Raw genomic sequence first — 20,102 nt, forward strand, 5'->3', positions numbered from 1 at the left:
TTCTTCAGTGCATGAAGAAATATCATCAGGAACATGAGCCTTATATGGAATAAAACCCTTACATAATCTGCCCCTGTCATTTGAGCAATCTTGCAATAGTAGAGACATTTCAAGAGACGGGGTCCACAAGTGTAGAACTTCTCTGTAATGAACAAATGGGTATAGCTATTATTTACAAAAACAGGTATGACAATAATTATTGACTGACAACTTGAAATGTTAAAAAAATCATTGGAAGAGGGCTATATACCAAATGTTGTGCCTGTTCTTAAAAAGAAAGAAGAGATATTGAAAATTGCACTATACTATTTTTATTTATTTTTATACTTGATCACTGTTTCCCACTCAGTGAGGTGGCACCAGAAAATAGATAAAGATGTCCCATCCACTCATATACATGTACATATATATATACATAAATGTTCATACACATACAAATACAACATATACATAAACACACAGACATATACATATTCATACTTGCCTTCAATCCATTCCTGGTGCCACCCCACCCCATAGGAAACAGCATCACTACCCCCCGCTTCAGTGAGGTAGTGCTAGGAAAACAAACAAAAAAGGCCACATTCGTTCACACTCAGTCTCTAGCTGTTATGTGTAATGCATTGAAACCACAGCTCCCTATCTACATCCAGGCCTCACAGACCTTTCCATGGTTTACCCCAGACATTTCACATGCCCTGGTTCAGTCCACTGACAGCATGTCGACCATAGTGTACCACATCATTCTAATTCACTCTATTCCTTACACAACTCTCACCCTCCTGCATGCTCAGGGCCTGATCACTCAAAAATCTTCTTCACTCCATCCCTCCACTTCCAATTTGATCTCCTGCTTCTTGTTCCCTCCACTTTTGACACATATATCCACTTTGTCAACCTTTCCTCACTCATTCTCTCCGTGTATCCAAACCATTTCAACACACCCTCTTCTGCTCTCTCAACCACACTCTTTTTTACTTACTTGATCACACCACCTCACACCACGTACTGTCCTCAAACATTTCATTCCAACACATTCACCCTCTTCCATAAAACCCTATCTATAGCTCATGCCTCACAACCATATAATATTGTTGGGACTACTGTTCTTTCAAACACCCCATTTTTGCTCTCAGAGATAACGTTCTCTCTTTCCACAAAGTCTTCATCACTCCCAGACGCTTCTTCTCCTCTCCCACCCTGTGACTCAATTCTGCTTCCATGGTTCCATTCATTGCTAAGTCCACTCCTAGATACCTAAAACACTTCACTTCCTCCAATTTTTCTCCATTCAAACTTACATCCCAATCAACTTGTTCCTCAACCCTGCTAAACCTAATAACCTTGCTCTAATTCACATTTACTCTCAACTTTCTCCTTTCACACACTTTTCCAAACTCAGTCTTCAACTTACACAGTTTCTCACTTGAATCAGCCACCGGTGCTGTAACATCAGCGAACAACAACTGGCTCACTTCCCAAGCCCTCTCGTCCCCAAAAGACTGCACACTCATTCCACTCTCCAAAACTCTTGCATTTACCTCTCTAACCATCCCATCCATAAACAAATTGAAACTATCATAGAGACATCACATACCCCTGTCGCAGACCCACCTTCACTTAGAACTAGTCACTCTCCTCTCTTCCTACTCATACACATGCCTATCATCTTTGATAAAAACTTTTCACTGTTTCTAGCGGCTTACCTTCCACACCATGTACTCTTAAGAACTTCCACAAAGCATCTCTATCAACCCTATCATATGCCTTCTCTAGACCCATAGATACCATATACAAATCCATCTGTTTTTCTAAATATTTTCACAAACATCCTTCAAAGCAAACACCTGATCCACACATCCTCTATCACTTCTGAAACCACACTGCTCCTCCCCATTCTGATGCCCTATACATGCCTTCACCCTCTCAATCAATACCCTGCCATACAATTTTCCAGGAATACTCAACAAACTTATGCCTCCATAGTTTGAACACTCACCTTTATCCCCTTTGCCTTTATACAATGCCACTATACATGCATTCTGCCAATCCTCAGGCACTCCACCTTGATCCATTCATATTTTGAATATCCTTACCAACCAATCAACAACACATCCCCTTTCTCGATAAATTCAACTGCAATACCATCCAAACCCACTGCCGTGCTGGATTTCATCTTCTGCAAGGCTTTCACGACCTCTTCTCTGCTAACCAAACCGTTTTCCCTGACCCTTTCACTTCACATACCACCTCGACCAAAACACCCTACATTTGCCACTCTATCATCAAACACATTGAGCAAACCTTCAAAACTCTCACTCCATCTCCTTTTCACCTCATCACTACCTTTTATCATATCCCCTTTCCCCCTTCACCAATGTTCCCATTTGTTCTCTTGTCTTTCACACATTATTTACCCTCTTCCAAAACAGCTTTTATTCTCCCTGAAGTTTATTGATACTTTCTTGCCCCAACTCTCATTTGCCCTCTTTTTCAACCCTTGCACCTTCCTCTTGATCTCCTGCCACTTTCTTTTATACATCTCCCAGTCATTTTCACTCCTTCTTTGTAAGTACAGTCCAAATGCCTCTCTTTTCTCTTTCACTAACAATTTTACTTTCTCATCCCACCACTCACTACCCTTTGTAATCTGCCCACCTCCCACCTTTCTCATGCTACAAGGATCTTTTGCACATACTATCAATGCTTCTCTAAACACATCCCATTCCTCACCCACTCCCCTTACATCATTTGCTCTCATCTTTTGCCATTCTAAACTCAATCTCTCATGGTACTTCCTCACATAAGTGTCCTTTCCAAGCTCAGTTACTCTCACCACTCTCTTCTCCCCAACATTCTTCTTTTTTGAAAACCTCTACAAATCTTCACCTTTGCCTCCACAAGAGAATGATCAGACATCCCTCCAACTACCCTTCTCAGCACATTAACATCCAAAAGTCCCTTTTTTTTACATGCCTATCAATATGCACGTAATCCAAAAATGCCCTTTGACCATCTCTCCTATTCACATATGTATCATTATTTATACTTGATCGCCGTTTCCCATGTCAGCAAGGTAGCAGCAGGAAACAAAGAATGGCCCATCCACAAATATACACATATACATAAATGCCCTTTCATGCACATATACAAACATATACATATCAACATATGCATATATATATATACATACACACACACAGACATATACATATATATACACATGTACGTATTCATACTTCCTGGTACTACCATGCTCCAAAGGAAATGGCATCACTACCCCCTGCTTCAACGAGGTAGCACCAGGAAAACAGACAAAAGGCCACATTTGTTCACACTCGGTCTCTAGCTGTCATGTGTATTTATGTATTTCTCTCTTTTTAAACCAGGTATTCCCAATCACTGTTCTTTTTTTGGCACACAAATCCACAAGCTTTTCACCATTTCCATTCACAACACTGAATACCCAATGTACACCAATTATACCCTCAACAGCCACATTACTCACCATTGCATTTATATCACCCATCACAAATGCCCAGTCTTGTGCACCAAAGCTGCTGACACACTCACTTGGCTACTCAGCTGCTCCCAAAACACTTGCCTCTCATAACCAGGTGTATAAGCACCAATAATCACCCATCTCTATTCACTTTCAGTTTTACCCACATCAATCTAGAATTTACTTTCTTACACTCTGTCACACACTCTCACAACTGCTCCAGGAGTAGTGTTACACCTTTTTGCTCTTGTCCTCACCAACCCCTGACTTAACTCCCTTTTCCAAACCATTCTTCCCCTTTACCCTTGAGCTTCGTTTCACTTGGAGCTAGAACATCCAAGTGTCTCTCCTCGAACATACTACCTATCTCTCCTTTCTTCTTGTCTAGGTTACATCCACTCACATTCAGACACCCCAATCTGAGCCTTTGAAGAGGATGAGCACTCACCCGATTAACCCCTGCTTCTGTTTCCTCTTTTAGAAACTGAAAACACAAGGAGGAGAGGGTTTCCAGCCCCCTGCTCCCTCCCCCTTTAGTTTCCTTCTACGACACACGAGGAATACATGGGAAATATTCTTTCTTCCCTACCCCCAGGGATAGGGGAGAAAAATCATCAGGAACATGAGCCTTAAATGTAATAAAACCCTTATATAATCTGCGCTTGTCATTCTAGCAATCTTGCAATAGTAGAGACATTTCAAGAGACAGGGTCCACAAGTGTAGAACTTCTCTGTAAAGGACAAATGGATATAGCTATTATTTATAAACAAGTAATGACAATAATTATTGACAGACTGCTTGAAATGTTAAAAAAAATCATTGGAAGAGGGCTTTATGCCATGGGATTGGAAGAGCAAATGTTGTGCCTGTTCTTAAAAAGAAACTAAAAGAGATTGAAAATTGCACTAAACTATATATAGACCAGCATCTCAGATGAGTGTGGTCTGTACAGCACTGGAAAAGATGAACAAAAGATAAATGAAATGAGTACCTTACAAAGGAGAAACTACTTAAATAAGCAAATTGGGTTAAGAGAAAGGAGGTCAAGTATAACAAACCTTTTAAACCTATTTGACAGATGGAGGAGCAGACTGTGATACTGAACTGCCAAGTGGCATTTGACACTACCCTACACAAAAGAGTGGTGGATAGCAAAATAGTAGGATTTTCAGGAAAGTGCAAGGGGAAAACTCCTTTGATGGATCAGAAGTGATTTGAGTGGAAGGGAAAAGATAACAAACATCAGGGTACTTTCCGGGTACTTTCCCTAAGTGGGTTATGGTAACCAATGGTGTGCCACAGGGCTCAGACCTAGGATTTCTGTTATTTTTAATCTATGTTGATTGGTTATCGGAAGAACTGGATCTAATTATGTTTCTAGAAAGGACTGCACCAGTTCCAATGCTGGCCAGATACGTGACTGATGAAGCTTGAGTGAAGCACATGAGAAGTAATGAAAATATGACAAAGTGCAAGGGACTTAGAGGTCAACACAATAGCACCCAAACAGTCACCAGACTACCTACCATGTTAGAATTGCTATGGAGGCAATTTGTCTACTGATTTATGTCCAAACTACTTTTAAGTACCTAGATAAGAAAATGACAAGGGAACTATTTCTATTACACCTTATGCCTAATTTAGCTTATGCATCTAGATTATTTTTTTTACCAAATTCAAAGAAATATAAGAATCTACTAGAGAGGGTCCAAAAGAGGGCAAAAAAGATGGTACCTGAAACAAAGAGCTGAGTTTCAGGGAAGGGTTAGAGGTTATATATTTGCCTACCCTTGTGGAAAGAGGACTATTAAAAGACTAGTACAATCTTCAAGTTACTAAAACAGACTGACAGCATCAATGAAGAGCAGTTCCTGGAAGGAAGCAAAGAGCAATATGAGGTAAACAAGGAAACAAATGAAGACAGCATACTAGCTTAAAAAGTTGTACAAGGAGCAATAAGTATGGAACTGACTACCCATACTGTACAAATATTACTTTTTTATAGTGCAAGGAAACAAACGAAAGAATGCCCCAACCCACCCACGTACACATGTATATACATACATGTCCACACATGCACATATACATACCTATACATTTCAACGTATACTTATACATACATACACAGACATATACATACATACACATGTACATAATTCATACCTGCTGCCTTTATTCATTCCCGTCACCACCCCGCCACACATGAAATGACAACCCTCTCCCCCCGCATGCACGTGAGGTAGCACTAGGAAAAGACAACAAAGGCCACATTCGTTCACACTCAATCTCTAGCTGTCATGTGTAATGCACCGAAACCACAGCTCCCTTTCCACATCCAGGCCCCACAATACTATCCATGGTCTACCCCAGATGCTTCACATGCCCTGGTTCAATCCATTGACAACATGTCGACCCCGGTATACCACATCGATCCAGTTCACTCTATTCCTTGCACGCCTTTCACCCTCCTACATGTTCAGGCCCCTGATTGCTCAAAATCTTTTCCACTCCATCCTTCCACCTCCAATTTGGTCTCCCACTTCTCGTTCCCTCCACCTCTGACACATATATCCTATCTGTCAATCTTTCCTCACTCATTTTCTCCATGTGACCAACCACACTCTTTTTATTACCACGCAACTCTCTTACCCTTTCATTACTTACTTGATCAAACCACCTCACACTACATATTGTCCTCAAACATCTCATTTCCAACACATCCACCCTCCTCCACACAACCCTATCTATAGCTGACGCCTCACAACCATATAAGATTGTTGGAACCACTATTCCTTCAAACATACCCATTTTTGCTTTCTGAGATAATGTTCTTGAATTCCATACATTATTCAACGCTCTCAGAACTTTTGCCCCCTCCCCCACCCTGTGACTGACTTCTGCTGCCAAACCCACTCCCAGATATCTAAAACACTTCACTTCCTCTCAGTTTTTCTCCATTCAAACTTACCCCCCAATTGACTTGTCCCTCAACCTTACTGTACCAAATAACCTTGCTCTTATTCACATTTAATCTCAGCTTTCTTCTTTCAGACACTTTACCAAACTCCGTCACCAGCTTCTGCAATTTCTCACCCAAATCAGCCACCAGCGCTGTATCACCAGCGAACAACAACTGACCCACTTCCCAAGCCCTCTCATCCACAACAGACTTCATACTTTCCCCTCTCTCCAAAATTTTTGCATTTACCTCCCTAACAACCCCATCCATAAACAAATTAAACAACCATGGAGACATCACGCACCCCTGCCGCAAACCGACATTCACTGAGAACCAGTCACTTTCCTCCCTCCCCACTTGTACACATGCCTTACATCCTCGTTAAAAACTTTTCACTGCTTCTATTAACTTGCCTCCCACACCATATACTCTTAATACCTTCCACAGAGTATCCCTATCAACTCTATCATATGCCTTCTCCAGATCCATAAATGCTACAAACAAATCCATTTGTTTTTCTAAGTATTTCTCACATACATTCTTCAAAGCAAACACCTGATCCACACATCCTCTACCACTTCTGAAACCACACTGCTCTTCCCCAATCTGATGCTCTGTACATGCCTTCACCCTCTCAATCAATACCCTTCCATATAATTTCCCAGAAATACTCAACAAAACTTATACCTCTGTAATTTGAACACTCACCTTTATTTCCTTTGCCTTTGTACAATGGCACTATGCATGCATTCTGCCAATTCTCAGGCGCTTCACCATGACCCATACATACACTGAACATCCTCATCAACCAGTCAACAATACAGTCACCCCCTTTTTTAATAGATTCCACTGCAATACCATCCAAACCTGCTGTCTTGCTGGCTTTCATTTTCCACAAAGCTTTCACTACCTCTTCTCTGTTTACCAAATCATTCTCCCTAACCCTCTCACTTCGCACACCACCTCGACCAAAATACCCTATATCTGCCACTCTATCATCTAACACATTCAACAAACCTTCAAAATACTTACTCTATCTCCTTCTCACCACTAATTGTTATTACCTCCCCATTAGCCCCCTTCATCAATGTTCCCATTTGTTCTCTTATCTTACGCACTTTATTTACCTCCTTCCAAAACATCTTTTTATTCTCCCTAAAATTCAATGATACTCTCTCACCCCAACTCTTATTTGCCCTCTTTTTCACCTTTTGCACCTTTCTCTTGACCTCCTGCCTCTTTCTTTTATACATCTCCCAGTCATTTGTGCTATTTCACTGAGAAAATTGTCCAAATGCCTCTCTTCTCTTTCACTAACAATCTTACTTCTTCATCCCACCACTCACTACCTTTTCTAATCTGCCCACCTTCCTCGCTTCTCATGCCACAAGCATCTTTTGCGCAAGCCATCACTGCTTCCCTAAATACATCCCATTCCTCCCCCACTCCCCTTACATCCTTTGCTCTCACCTTTTTCCATTCTGTACTCAGTCTCTCCTGCTACTTCCTCACACAAGTTTCCTTCCCAAGCTCACTTACTCTCACTACTCTCTTCACCCCAACATTCTCTCTTCTTTTCTGAAAACCTCTACAAATTTTCACCTTCGCCTTCACAAGATAATGATCAGACATCCCTCCAGTTGCACCTCTCAGCACATTAACAACCAAAAGTCTCTCTTTCACACGCCAATCAATTAAGACGTAATCCACTAATGCTCTCTGGCCATCTCTCCTACTTACATACATAATCTATATTTATTATACTTTGTCGCTGTCTCCCACATTAGCAAGGTAGCGCAAGCATAAAGATGAAAGAATGGCCCAACCCACCCACATACACATGTATATACATACATGTCCACATATGCACATATACATACCTATAAATCTCAATGTATACATATATATACATACACAGACATATACATATATACACATGTACATAATTCATGCTGTCTGCCCTTATTCATTCCCGTCACCACCCCGCCACACATGAAATGACAACCCCCTCCCCCCACATGTGCGCTAGGTAGCGCTAGGAAGAGACAACAAAGGCCACATTCGTTCACACTCGGTGTCTACCTGTCATGTATAATGCACCGAAACCACAGCTTCCTTTCCACATCCAGGCCCCACAAAACTTTCCCTGGTTTACCCCAGACGCTTCACATGCCCTGGTTCAATCCATTGGCAGCGCGTCAACCCCGGTATACCACATCGTTCCAATTCACTCTATTCCTTGCACGCCTTTCACCCTCCTGCATGTTCAGGCCCCGATCACTCAAAATCTTTTTCACTCCATCTTTCCACCTCCAATTTGGTCTCCCACTTCTCATTCCCTCCACCTCTGACACATATATCCTCTTAGTCAATCTTTCCTCACTCATTCTCTCCATGTGACCAAACCATTTCCAAACAACCCCTTCTGCTCTGTCAACCACACTCTTTTTATTACCATACATCTCTCTTATGCTATTATTACTTACTCGATCAAACCACCTCACACCACATATTGTCCTCAAACATCTCATTTCCAGCACATCCACCCTCCTCCGCACAACTCTATCTATAGCCCACACCTCGCAGCCATATCGCATTATTGGAACTACTATTCCTTCAAACATACCCATTTCTGCTTTCCAAGAATGTTATGTTCTCGACTTCCACACATTTTTCAACGCTCCCAGAACTATCACCCCCTCCCCCACCCTATGATTCACTTCCACTTCCATGGTTCCATCCACTCCCAGATATCTAAAACATTACACTTCCTCCAGTTTTTCATCATTCAAACTTCCTCCCAATTGACTTGTCCCTCAACCCTACTGTACCTAATAACCTTACATAATAACTTACATTACATATACTTATATAAAGATATCTCTTTTTAAACCAGGTATTCCCAATCACCAGTCCTTTTTTCAGGACACAAATCTACAAGCTCTTCACCATTTCTATTTACAACACTGAAGTCCCCAGGTACACCAATTATTCTCTCAACTGCCACATTACTCACCTTTGCATTCAAATCACCCATCACTACAACCTGGTCTCGTGCATCAAAACTGCTAACACACTCACTCAACTGCTCCCAAAACATTTGCCTCTCATGATTTTTCTTCTCATGCCCAGGTGCCTAGGCACCAATAATCACCCATCTTTCTCCATCCACTTTCAGTTTTACCCATATCAATCTAGAGTACAAATATATAGTAACTATATAGTACAAATATATGGTTATTTAATTGCACTGTATATTAACCAGTGCCCAAGTTTATAGGGAAATGTATAAATATTATTCAGGTAAATTTTTAGGTAACAGTTCTATGCTGGCAATATATAAAAGTTCAAACAATTGTATGACTGTTGAAAAACTTCAAAAGATTGGTTCCACAAGTGTAGAACTCCCTTTTCATAAAAATAAGTAATTCAGGGGCATGATTCTTGGATGCAATTATTCTTAAATTGTTTTAATGACTAACCAGGACTGGATTCATGACAGAAAATGTCTGTAGATGATGCTAGAATCATGAAAGAAGTAAAGAATTACATAATTTACAAAGGGACATAGACATACTCCAAAATTAATCCAATCCATGGTTGAAAAAGTTTGACCCAGACAAATTCAAAGTAATGAAAATGAGACATCATTAAAAGTAGGCTCATTTTAGAATATTTATTTTTATTTATTTTGCTTTGTCGCTGTCTCCTGCGTTTGCGAGGTAGCACAAGGAAACAGACAAAAGAAATGGCCCAACCCACCCCCATACACAATGTATATACATACACGTCCACACACGCAAATATACATACCTATACATCTCAATGTACACATATATAAACACACACAGACACATACATATATACCCATGCACACAATTCACACTGTCTTCCTTTATTCATTCCCATCGCCACCTCGCCACACATGGAATACCATCCCCCTCCCCCTCATGTGTGCGAGGTAGCACTAGGAGAAGACAACAAAGGCCCCATTCGTTCACACTCAGTCTCTAGCTGTCATGCAATAATGCCCGAAACCACAGCTTCCTTTCCACATCCAGGCCCCACACAAGTTTCCATGGTTTACCCCAGATGCTTCACATGCCCTAATTCAATCCACTGACAGCACGTCAACCCCGGTATACCACATCGATCCAATTCACTCTATTCCTTGCCCTCCTTTCACCCTCCTGCATGTTCAGGTCCCGATCACACAAAATCTTTTTCACTCCATCTTTCCACCTCCAATTTGGTCTCCCACTTCTCCTCGTTCCCTCCACCTCCGACACATATATCCTCTTGGTCAATCTTTCCTCACTCATTCTCTCCATGTGCCCAAACCATTTCAAAACACCCTCTTCTGCTCTCTCAACCACGCTCTTTTTATTTCCACACATCTCTCTTACCCTTACATTACTTACTCGATCAAACCACCTCACACCACACATTGTCCTCAAATATCTCATTTTCAGCACATCCACTCTCCTGCGCACAACTCTATCCATAGCCCACGCCTCGCAACCATACAACATTGTTGGAACAACTATTCCTTCAAACATGCCCATTTTTGCTTTCCGAGATAATGTTCTCAACTTCCACACATTCTTCAAGGCTCCCAGGATTTTTGCCCCCTCCCCCACCCTATGATTCACTTCCGCTTCCATGGTTCCATCCGCTGCCAGATCCACTCCCAGATATCTAAAACACTTTACTTCCTCCAGTTTTTCTCCATTCAAACTTACCTCCCAATTGACTTGACCCTCAACCCTACTGTACCTAATAACCTTGCTCTTATTCTCATTTACTCTTAACTTTCTTCTTTCACACACTTTACCAAAGTCAGTCACCAGCTTCTGCAGTTTCTCACATGAATCAGCCACCAGCGCTATATCATCAGTGAACAACAACTTTAGAAATGATTTAGAATATGCATCTCAAGCTTGGTTGAAATATTTCAGAAAAACAAATGCAACGGAGATGACCCAGAGGGATACTTGAAACAGACTGTTGATTACATGCACAAGTTAGAGGATATACATTTGTCCATAATGAAAGAGAGAAGACGAAGTTTATCTGTCAACAATGTTGACAGCAAACACTTCTCAAAAGAATGCATAGAAAAAGCAACAAGAAGTCATATAGCAAGAAACCTGTTAGAATGAATAAGAACAATAGTACCTTTATAGCATAAAGTTGTGGATGTCTGGAATAAGCTAAGTAATGAAACTGAGAATGCAGAAAGTATACGGAAGTTTAAAAAACTTTATTATAGTAAAGACCTTTTTAAGAAATAGTTCCCGAAGGTGTAAAACCAGTACTGTTCCAATATGTACTGAATTAGTGCATAACCATAAATGCCCAGTTTAAAATGGAAACTGCATCTACATTATAATTCCACAAAGTGGAATGAGGAATCCCTTCTTGGATACTAAACTACCAATCTGTATTTGCTAATGTAATATAGTTTGAGTATACATGTACACTACTGTTTGTGGCTTGAGCTTCTATAAGACATTATTCATTTTATTTTTGGTGTCATTGTGTTTTAAAAGATGATGGTTATGATTAGTCCATTTTACATCTTATAAGCAGCTGCTAATGAAACCATTCCACAATGGATAAGTTATTCACCCCTGTTGACTTTAAAGGTAACTAATCAATCATTGTTATAGGCGAGATTCTGAAAATGTATCCATATATCCTTAGGTAGGAGAGGAAGAATTATACATCTGTATTTCCTGCTTCTTGTAAAAGGCAATTAAAGGGGACTGGAGCAGGGGCTGGAAACCCTCTCCTTCTTGTGTTTCTATTTTTGATATGTGGAAAAGAAGCCAAGGAATGAGTGCTTGTCTTCCTTGAAGGCTTAGGCTAGGGTGTCTAAATATGAGTGGATATATCCAAGATGAGAAGAAAGGAGAGATAATTAGTATGGTTGAGGAAAGAAAATAGCATGTTCTGACTGAGTGAAACAAAGCTAAAGGGTAAAGGAGATGAATGGTTTGGAAATGTCTTGAGAGTAAAATTAGGGTTTGGTAAGAGGAAAAGAATTAAGGAAGGGGTAGCACTCCTGCTCAAGCAAGATTTGCAGGTGTGTGTAAAAGAGTTCAAGGAAGTGGGCTGTAGACTGACGTAAGTAAAAATGAAAGTGGATGGAAAAATATGGGTGATCATTAGTGCTTATGCACCTGGCCATGAGAAGAAAGATCATGAAAGGCAAGTGTTTTGCATGCAGCTACATATCAGCAGTTTTGATACAAGAAACTGAGTATTAGTGAAGGGAGATTTAAATGTGAAGGTGAGTAATGTGGCAGTAGCGGATATAATCGGGGGGAATGGGGTATTCAGTAGTGTGAATGGTGAACAGCTTGTGAAGATGCATTGAAAAAGGACTGGTAATTGGGAATGCCTAGTTTAAGAGGAGGGACATTCACAAGCATGTGTACACAATTAGGAAAGATGGTCAGTGGGCATTATTGGTTTGCATAGGTGTGTCACATAGAGACTTTTGGATGTGAATGTGCTGAGAGGCTCATCTGGTAGGATGTCTGATTATCATCTTGTGGAGGCAAGGGTGAAAATCTGTAGAGGTTTTTGGAAAAGAGGAAACATTATTGGTGAGAGTGTGGAGAGAGTAAGTGAGCCTGGAAAAGAGACTTCTGGGGAGAAGAATAGAATGGTAAAAGGTGAGAGCAAACAAAGCTAGGGAAGTGGGTGAAGAATGAGAGGTATTGCAGGAAGCAGTACTAGCATGTGCATGAGATAAATGAGGCATGTGTAAGGTGGAAAGTGGGCAGATCAGAAAGGGTTGTGAGAGGTGGGATGAAGTAAAGTTGCTAGTTAAAGAGAAAAGATAGGCATATGGGTGATACTTACAGGGAAGCAGTGCAAATTATTGAGGGATGTTTAAGAGAAAGTGGTAGGAGATCAAGAGAAAGGTGCAGGGGATGAAAAAGAGGGCAAATGAGAGATGAGGTGAGCAAATATCACTGAATTTTAGAAAGAATAAGAGATGTTTTGGAAGGAAGTAAATAAAGTGCAAACACAAAGAGAACAAATATGAACATCAATAAAGGGGACAAAAGGGGAAGTAGTAACAGGTAGTGATGAAGTGAGAAGGTGGAGTGAGTGATTTGATGGAGTAAGCAATTTGAAGGACTGTTGAATGTTTCTGATGACAGAGTGATAGATGTAGGATGTCTAGGGCAGGGTGGTATGTGAAATGAAGGCATCATGAAATAATATCTGGTGAAGATGTACGAGGTGTTGAAAGCAATATGTAAGATGAAATGTGAGAAGGGAGCTGGAGTGGATGGAATTGCAGTTTTATTTATTACAAAAGGGTTGATTGTGTTGTTGATGGGCTTGTTAGAATTTTCAATATATGTATGGATCATGGTGAGGAGCCTGAGGATTGGAAGAATGCATATATAATGCTGCTATATAAAGACACGGGATATAAAAGTGAGCATTCAAATTACAGATTATTGAGTGTACCTGGTACGTTGCATAGGAGAGTGGTGATTCAAAAGGTGAAGGCATGGACAGAATAGCAGACTGAGGAGGAACAATGTAATTTCAGAAGAGGGAGAGGATGTGTGGATCGGGTGTTTGCTTCAAAGAATGTGTGAGAGAAATATTAAGAGAAATGGATTTGTTAGTGGCATTTATGGATCTGAAGAAAGCATATGATAAGGGTGATAGAGATGCTTTGTGGAAGGTCTTAAGGATATATGGTGTAGGATGCAAGCTGCTACAAGCAATGATAAGTTTTTATCAGGGGTGTAAGGTATATGTACAGGTAGGAAGAGAGGAGAGTGAATGGATCCAAGTGAAGGTAGGTCTGTGGCAGGGTTGTGTAATGTCACCATGGCTGTTTAATTTGTTTGTGGGTGGGGTGGGGAGGGGAGTAAATGCATGAGTCTTGGAAAGAGGATTGAGTATGCAGCCTGTACAGGATGACGAGGCCTTGGAAGTAAGTCAGTTGTTGTTTCCTGATGATACAACACTGGTGGAAGATTCAAGTGAGAAACTACAAGTTAGTGATTTAATTTGGAAGTGTTTGTGGAAGTGTTTGTGAGAAGAGGAAATTGATAGTAAATATGAAAAAAGCAAGGTTATTAGGTTTAGCTGGGTTGAGGGATAAGCTAGTTGGGGTGTGAGTTTGAATGGGGAGAAATTAGAAGAGGTGAAGTATTTCAGATGCCAGGGAGTGAACATGCCACAGACATAGGGTGGGTGAGGGGATGAAGGTTCTGGGAGTACTGTACAATCTGTGGAAAGAGTGGTCATTATCTGTTAGGGTAAAAATGAGTGTTTGAAGGTATAGTAGTCCCAACAATGTTAAATGGATGTACGGCATGAGCTATAGATGAGGATGTGCAGAGGAGGATAGATGCATTAGAAATGAAACGATTGAGGACAGTGTGTGGTGTGAGGTGTTTTTGATAAAGCCTGTAATAAAAGACGAAGAGAAAGGTGCAATAATACAAGAGTGTGGTTGAGATAGCTGAAGAGGGTATGCTGAAATGGTGTGAAAATATGGAAAGAATAAGTGAGGTTAACAAAAAGAATATATGTACTAGAAGTGGAGGAAACAAGGAGAAGTGGGGGACCAAACAGATGTAAAGTTGGATTGAAAAACATTTTGATTGATTGGGGCCTGAACATGCAGAAGGGCGAAAGGTATGCACAGGATAGAGTGAACTGGAGCAATGTGGCATGCAGGGGTCGATGTGCTGTCAGTGGACTGAACCAGGGTATGTGATGAGATTGGAGTAAACCATGGAAAGGTCTGTGGGGCCTAGTTCTGGATAGGGAGCTGTGATTTCACTGCATTACACATGACAGCTGGAGAATGGATGCGAGTAAAGCAGCCTTTCTTTGTCTGCTCCTGACATTATCTCATTAAGACAGGAAATGGAAATATGAAAAAAAAATTATGATAAGAAGAAATATAGCTGGTTTATGGAGCTACATATGTGTATTGACATTAATCATGTTTCAGAACCACTGGTAACTTTTGAAGTTTTACCCCACCAATGTCTGTAGCCTATCTCATTTTTTTCTACATAACATTCCATAAAATAATTACCTGCAAAGTTACAGCTAATACTGCTAAATGTATTTTGATTAGATTACTGTCATCTTTTATGACTAGGGTAAAGTATTTTTGTTTAATTCCTAAAACCAAAATTAGGCAAGTAAATGGTCAGAGACTTTCCCCACATTTTTTGTTTTTCACCAAGAAAATTTTATCAGCTTGTGACACTCAACAAATGCACAACAGACAATCACAACTGGAAGGCATGCACATGATAATTTAAGACACAGCATTAACTCCACTTGCAATACAAAACAAATGTGCGTGGTAGGTAAACTTTGTACCCTTAGCAACAATTAGGTCTTTGTAAGAATTCACTGTCTAGTACATTAAAAAAAATAACCTTTTGGTCTTTCATTTTCTTTTGCAATTTTTACCCAACCAAAATATAAGCCACCAGTATTTAATACGTTATATTACGTTATTATTTTTTTATTTTTTTGCTTTGTCGCTGTCTCCCCCGTTGCGAGGGAGCCAAGGAAAAAGACAAAAAAATGGCCCAACCCACCCCAACACATGAATACATGTCCACACCCAAAAATACAACCAAAACATCTCAAAGTACACATTATTTCACACACAGAAATACAATAACCTCAAATTTTAACTGTCTCCCTTTATTATTCCATCGCCACCCTCGCCACACTGGAATAAAAACCCCCCCCCCTCATGTGCCCAGGAGCCAGGAAAAAAACAACAAAGGCCCCATTCCCCTTCACACTCAGCTCTAGCGTCATTAAAAAAAGCCCGAAAACCACAGCTCCCCTTTTCCCCATCCAGGCCACACAAAAATTTCCCGGTTTCCCCAATGTTCACATCCCATTCAACCCGACAGCACTCACCCCGGGATAACATCATTTCCCAATTTACTCATTCTTGCCCCTTCACCCTCCTCATGTTCAGGCCCCGACACTCAAAAACTTTTTCCTCAAACTTTCCACCTCCAATTTGGGCTCCCACTTTTCCTTTTTCCCTCCACCTTTGCACTATATCCCTTTGGGCAATCTTTCCTCACTCATTTTCTCCATGTGCCAAACCATTTTTAAAAAAACCCTCTCCCGCCCCTCAACCCTCTTTTTTTTTTCCACACATCTCTCTTTCCCTTCATTACTTACCACAAACCACCTCACACCACATTTTTTTCCCCAAAATCTCATTTCCCCACACCACCCTCCTCCCACAACCTATCCATAGCCCGCCTCGCAACCTACAACATTGTTGGAAAACCACTATTCCTTTAAACATCCCATTTTTGGGGTTTTCCCGGATAAAGTTCTCACTTCCAAACTTCTTCAAGGCCCCAGAAATTTTTGCCCCCTCCCCCCCCTATGATTTACTTCCGCTTCCAGGTTCCTCCCCGCCAATCCACTCCCCAAACTAAAACACTTTATTCCCCCTTTTTTCTCCATTCAAAATTTCCTCCCAATGACTTCCCCAACCCACTTACCTAATAACCTTCTTTATTCCATTTACTCTTAAACCTTTCTTCTTTCACACATTTTAACCAAATAGTCACCAGCTTCTGCAGTTTCTCACATGAATCAGCCACCAGCGCTATATCATCAGTGAACAACAACTTTAGAAATGATTTAGAATATGCATCTCAAGTGCTTGGTTGAATATTTTCAGAAAAACAAATGCAACGGAGATGACCCAGAGGGATACTTGAAACAGACTGTTGATTACATGCACAAGTTAGAGGATATACATTTGTCCATAATGAAAGAGAGAAGACGAAGTTTATCTGTCAACAATGTTGACAGCAAACACTTCTCAAAAGAATGCATAGAAAAAGCAACAAGAAGTCATATAGCAAGAAAACCTGTTAGAATGAATAAGAACAATAGTAAACCTTTATAGCAAAAGTTGTGGATGTCTGGAATAAGCTAAGTAATGAAACTGAGAATGCAGAAAGTATACGGGAAGTTTAAAAAACTTTATTATAGTAAAGACCTTTTTAAGAAATAGTTCCCGAATGGTGTTTTTGTAGTGTTTGTCTTAGTTGTGTTTTTTGTATGTTTTGTTGTCGTGTGTAATAAGTTGGTTTGTGTTGATGTTGTTTTTGTTATATTGGCTGTTGTTGTTTTGTTGTGTTTATAATTTTGGTAGTTTGAAGTGTGGTTGTTGTAAGTTTTGTATTTGTGGTATGTGTTCGTTTGTTGTTGTTGTTGTTTTTTTTTGTTGTGTAAAACCAGAGTACTGTTCCAATATGTACTGAATTAGTGCTAACATAAATGCCCAGTTTAAAATGGAAACTGCATCTACATTATAATTCCACAAAAAGTGGAATGAGGAATCCCTTCTTGGATACTAAACTACCAATCTGTATTTGACTAAAGTAATATGTTTGAGTATACATGTACACTACTGTTTGTGGCTTGAGCTTCTATAAGACATTATTCATTTTATTTTTGGTGTCATTGTGTTTTAAAAGATGATGGTTATGATTAGTCCATTTTACATCTTATAAGAGCCTAAAGAAACCATTCCACAATGGATAAGTTATTCACCCTGTTGACTTTAAAGGTAACTATTCAATCATTGTTATAGGTGAGATTCTGAAAATGTATCCATATATCCTTAGGTAGGAGAGGAAGAATTATACATCTGTATTTCCTGCTTCTTGTAAAAGGCAATTAAAGGGGTACTGGAGCCAGGGGCTGGAAAACCCTCCCTTCTTGTGTTTCTATTTTTGATATGTGGGAAAAAGAAGCCAAGGAAGAGTGCTTGTCTTCCTTGAAGGCTTAGGATAGGGTGTCTAAATATGAGTGGATATATTCCAAGATGAGAAGAAAGGTGAGGATAATTAGAATGGTTGTGGAAGAAAAATAGATGTTCTGACTGAGTGAAACAAAGCTAAAGGGTAAAGGAGATGAATGGTTTGGATAATGTCTTGAGAGTAAAAATTAGGGTTTGGTAAGAGGAAAAGAATTAAGGAAGGGTAGCACATCCTGCTCAAGCAAGATTTGCAGGTGTGTGTAAAAGAGTTCAAGGAAGTGGGCTGTAGACTGACGTAAGTAAAAATGAAAGTGGATGGAAAAATATGGGTGATCATTAGTGCTTATTGCACCTGGCCATGAGAAGAAAGATCATGAAAGGCAAGTGTTTTGCATGCAGCTACATATCAGCAGTTTTGGATGCAAGAAACTGAGTATTAGTGAAGGGAGATTTAAATGTGAAGGTGAGTAATGTGGCAGTAGCGGATATAATCGGGGGGAATGGGGTATTCAGTAGTGTGAATGGTGAACAGCGTGTGAAGATGCATTGAAAAAGGACTGGTAATTGGGAATGCCTAGTTTAAGAGGTGGGACATTCACAGCATGTGTACACAATTAGGAAGATGAGTCAGTTGGGCATTATTGGTTTGCATAGGTGTGTCACATAGAGACTTTTGGATGTGAATGTGCTGAGAGGCTCATCTGGTAGGATGTCTGATTATCATCTTGTGGAGGCAAGGGTGAAAAATTGTAGAGGTTTTTGGAAAAGAGGAAACATTATTGGTGAGAGTGTGGAGAGAGTAAGTGAGCCTGGAAAAGAATTCTGGGAGAAGAATAGAATGTAAAAGGTGAGAGCAAACAAAGCTAGGGAAGTGGGTGAAGAATGAGAGGTATTGCAGGAAGCAGTACTAGCATGTGCATGAGTTAAATGAGGCATGTGTAAGGTGGGAAAGTGGGCAGATCAGAAAGGGTTGTGAGAGGTGGGATGAAGTAAAGTTGCTAGTTAAAGAGGGGAAAAGATTAGGCGGGGGGGCGGAAAATCCTCCCTCCTTTGTATTAACTTTCTAAATGGGAAAAGAAGAAGGAGTCAGCGGGGAGGTGATCATTCCTCTCGAAGGCTCAGAGTGGGGTGCCTAAATGTGTGTGGATGTAACCAAGATGTGAAAAAAAGGAGAGATAGGTAGTATGTTTGAGGAAAGGAACCTGGATGTTTTGGCTCTGAGTGAACGAAGCTCAAGGGGTAAGGGGATGAAGAGTGGTTTGGGTAATGTCTGGGTGAGTGAAGTCAGGGGTTAGTGAGGAGGACAAGAGCAAGGGAAGGAGTAGCAATACTCCTGAAACAGGAGTTGTGGGAGTATGTGATAGAATGTAAGAAAGTAAATTCTCGATTAATATGGGTAAAATTGAAAGTTGATGGAGAGAGGTGGGTGATTATTGGTGCATATGCACCTGGGCATGAGAAGAAAGATCATGAGAGGCAAGTGTTTTGGGAGCAGCTAAATGAGTGTGTTAGCGGTTTTGATGCACGAGACCGGGTTATAGTGATGGGTGATTTGAATGCAAAGGTGAGTAATGTGGCAGTTGAGGGAATAATTGGTATGCATGGGGTGTTCAGTGTTGTAAATGGAAATGGTGAAGAGCTTGTAGATTTATGTGCTGAAAAAGGACTGATGATTGGGAATACCTGGTTTAAAAAGCGAGATATACATAAGTATACTTATGTAAGTAGGAGAGATGGCCAGAGAGCGTTATTGGATTACGTGTTAATTGACAGGCGTGCGAAAGAGAGACTTTTGGATGTTAATGTGCTGAGAGGTGCAACT

Source organism: Panulirus ornatus, chromosome 58 (assembly GCF_036320965.1).
Source record: "Panulirus ornatus isolate Po-2019 chromosome 58, ASM3632096v1, whole genome shotgun sequence".
NCBI lineage: Eukaryota > Metazoa > Arthropoda > Malacostraca > Decapoda > Palinuridae > Panulirus > Panulirus ornatus.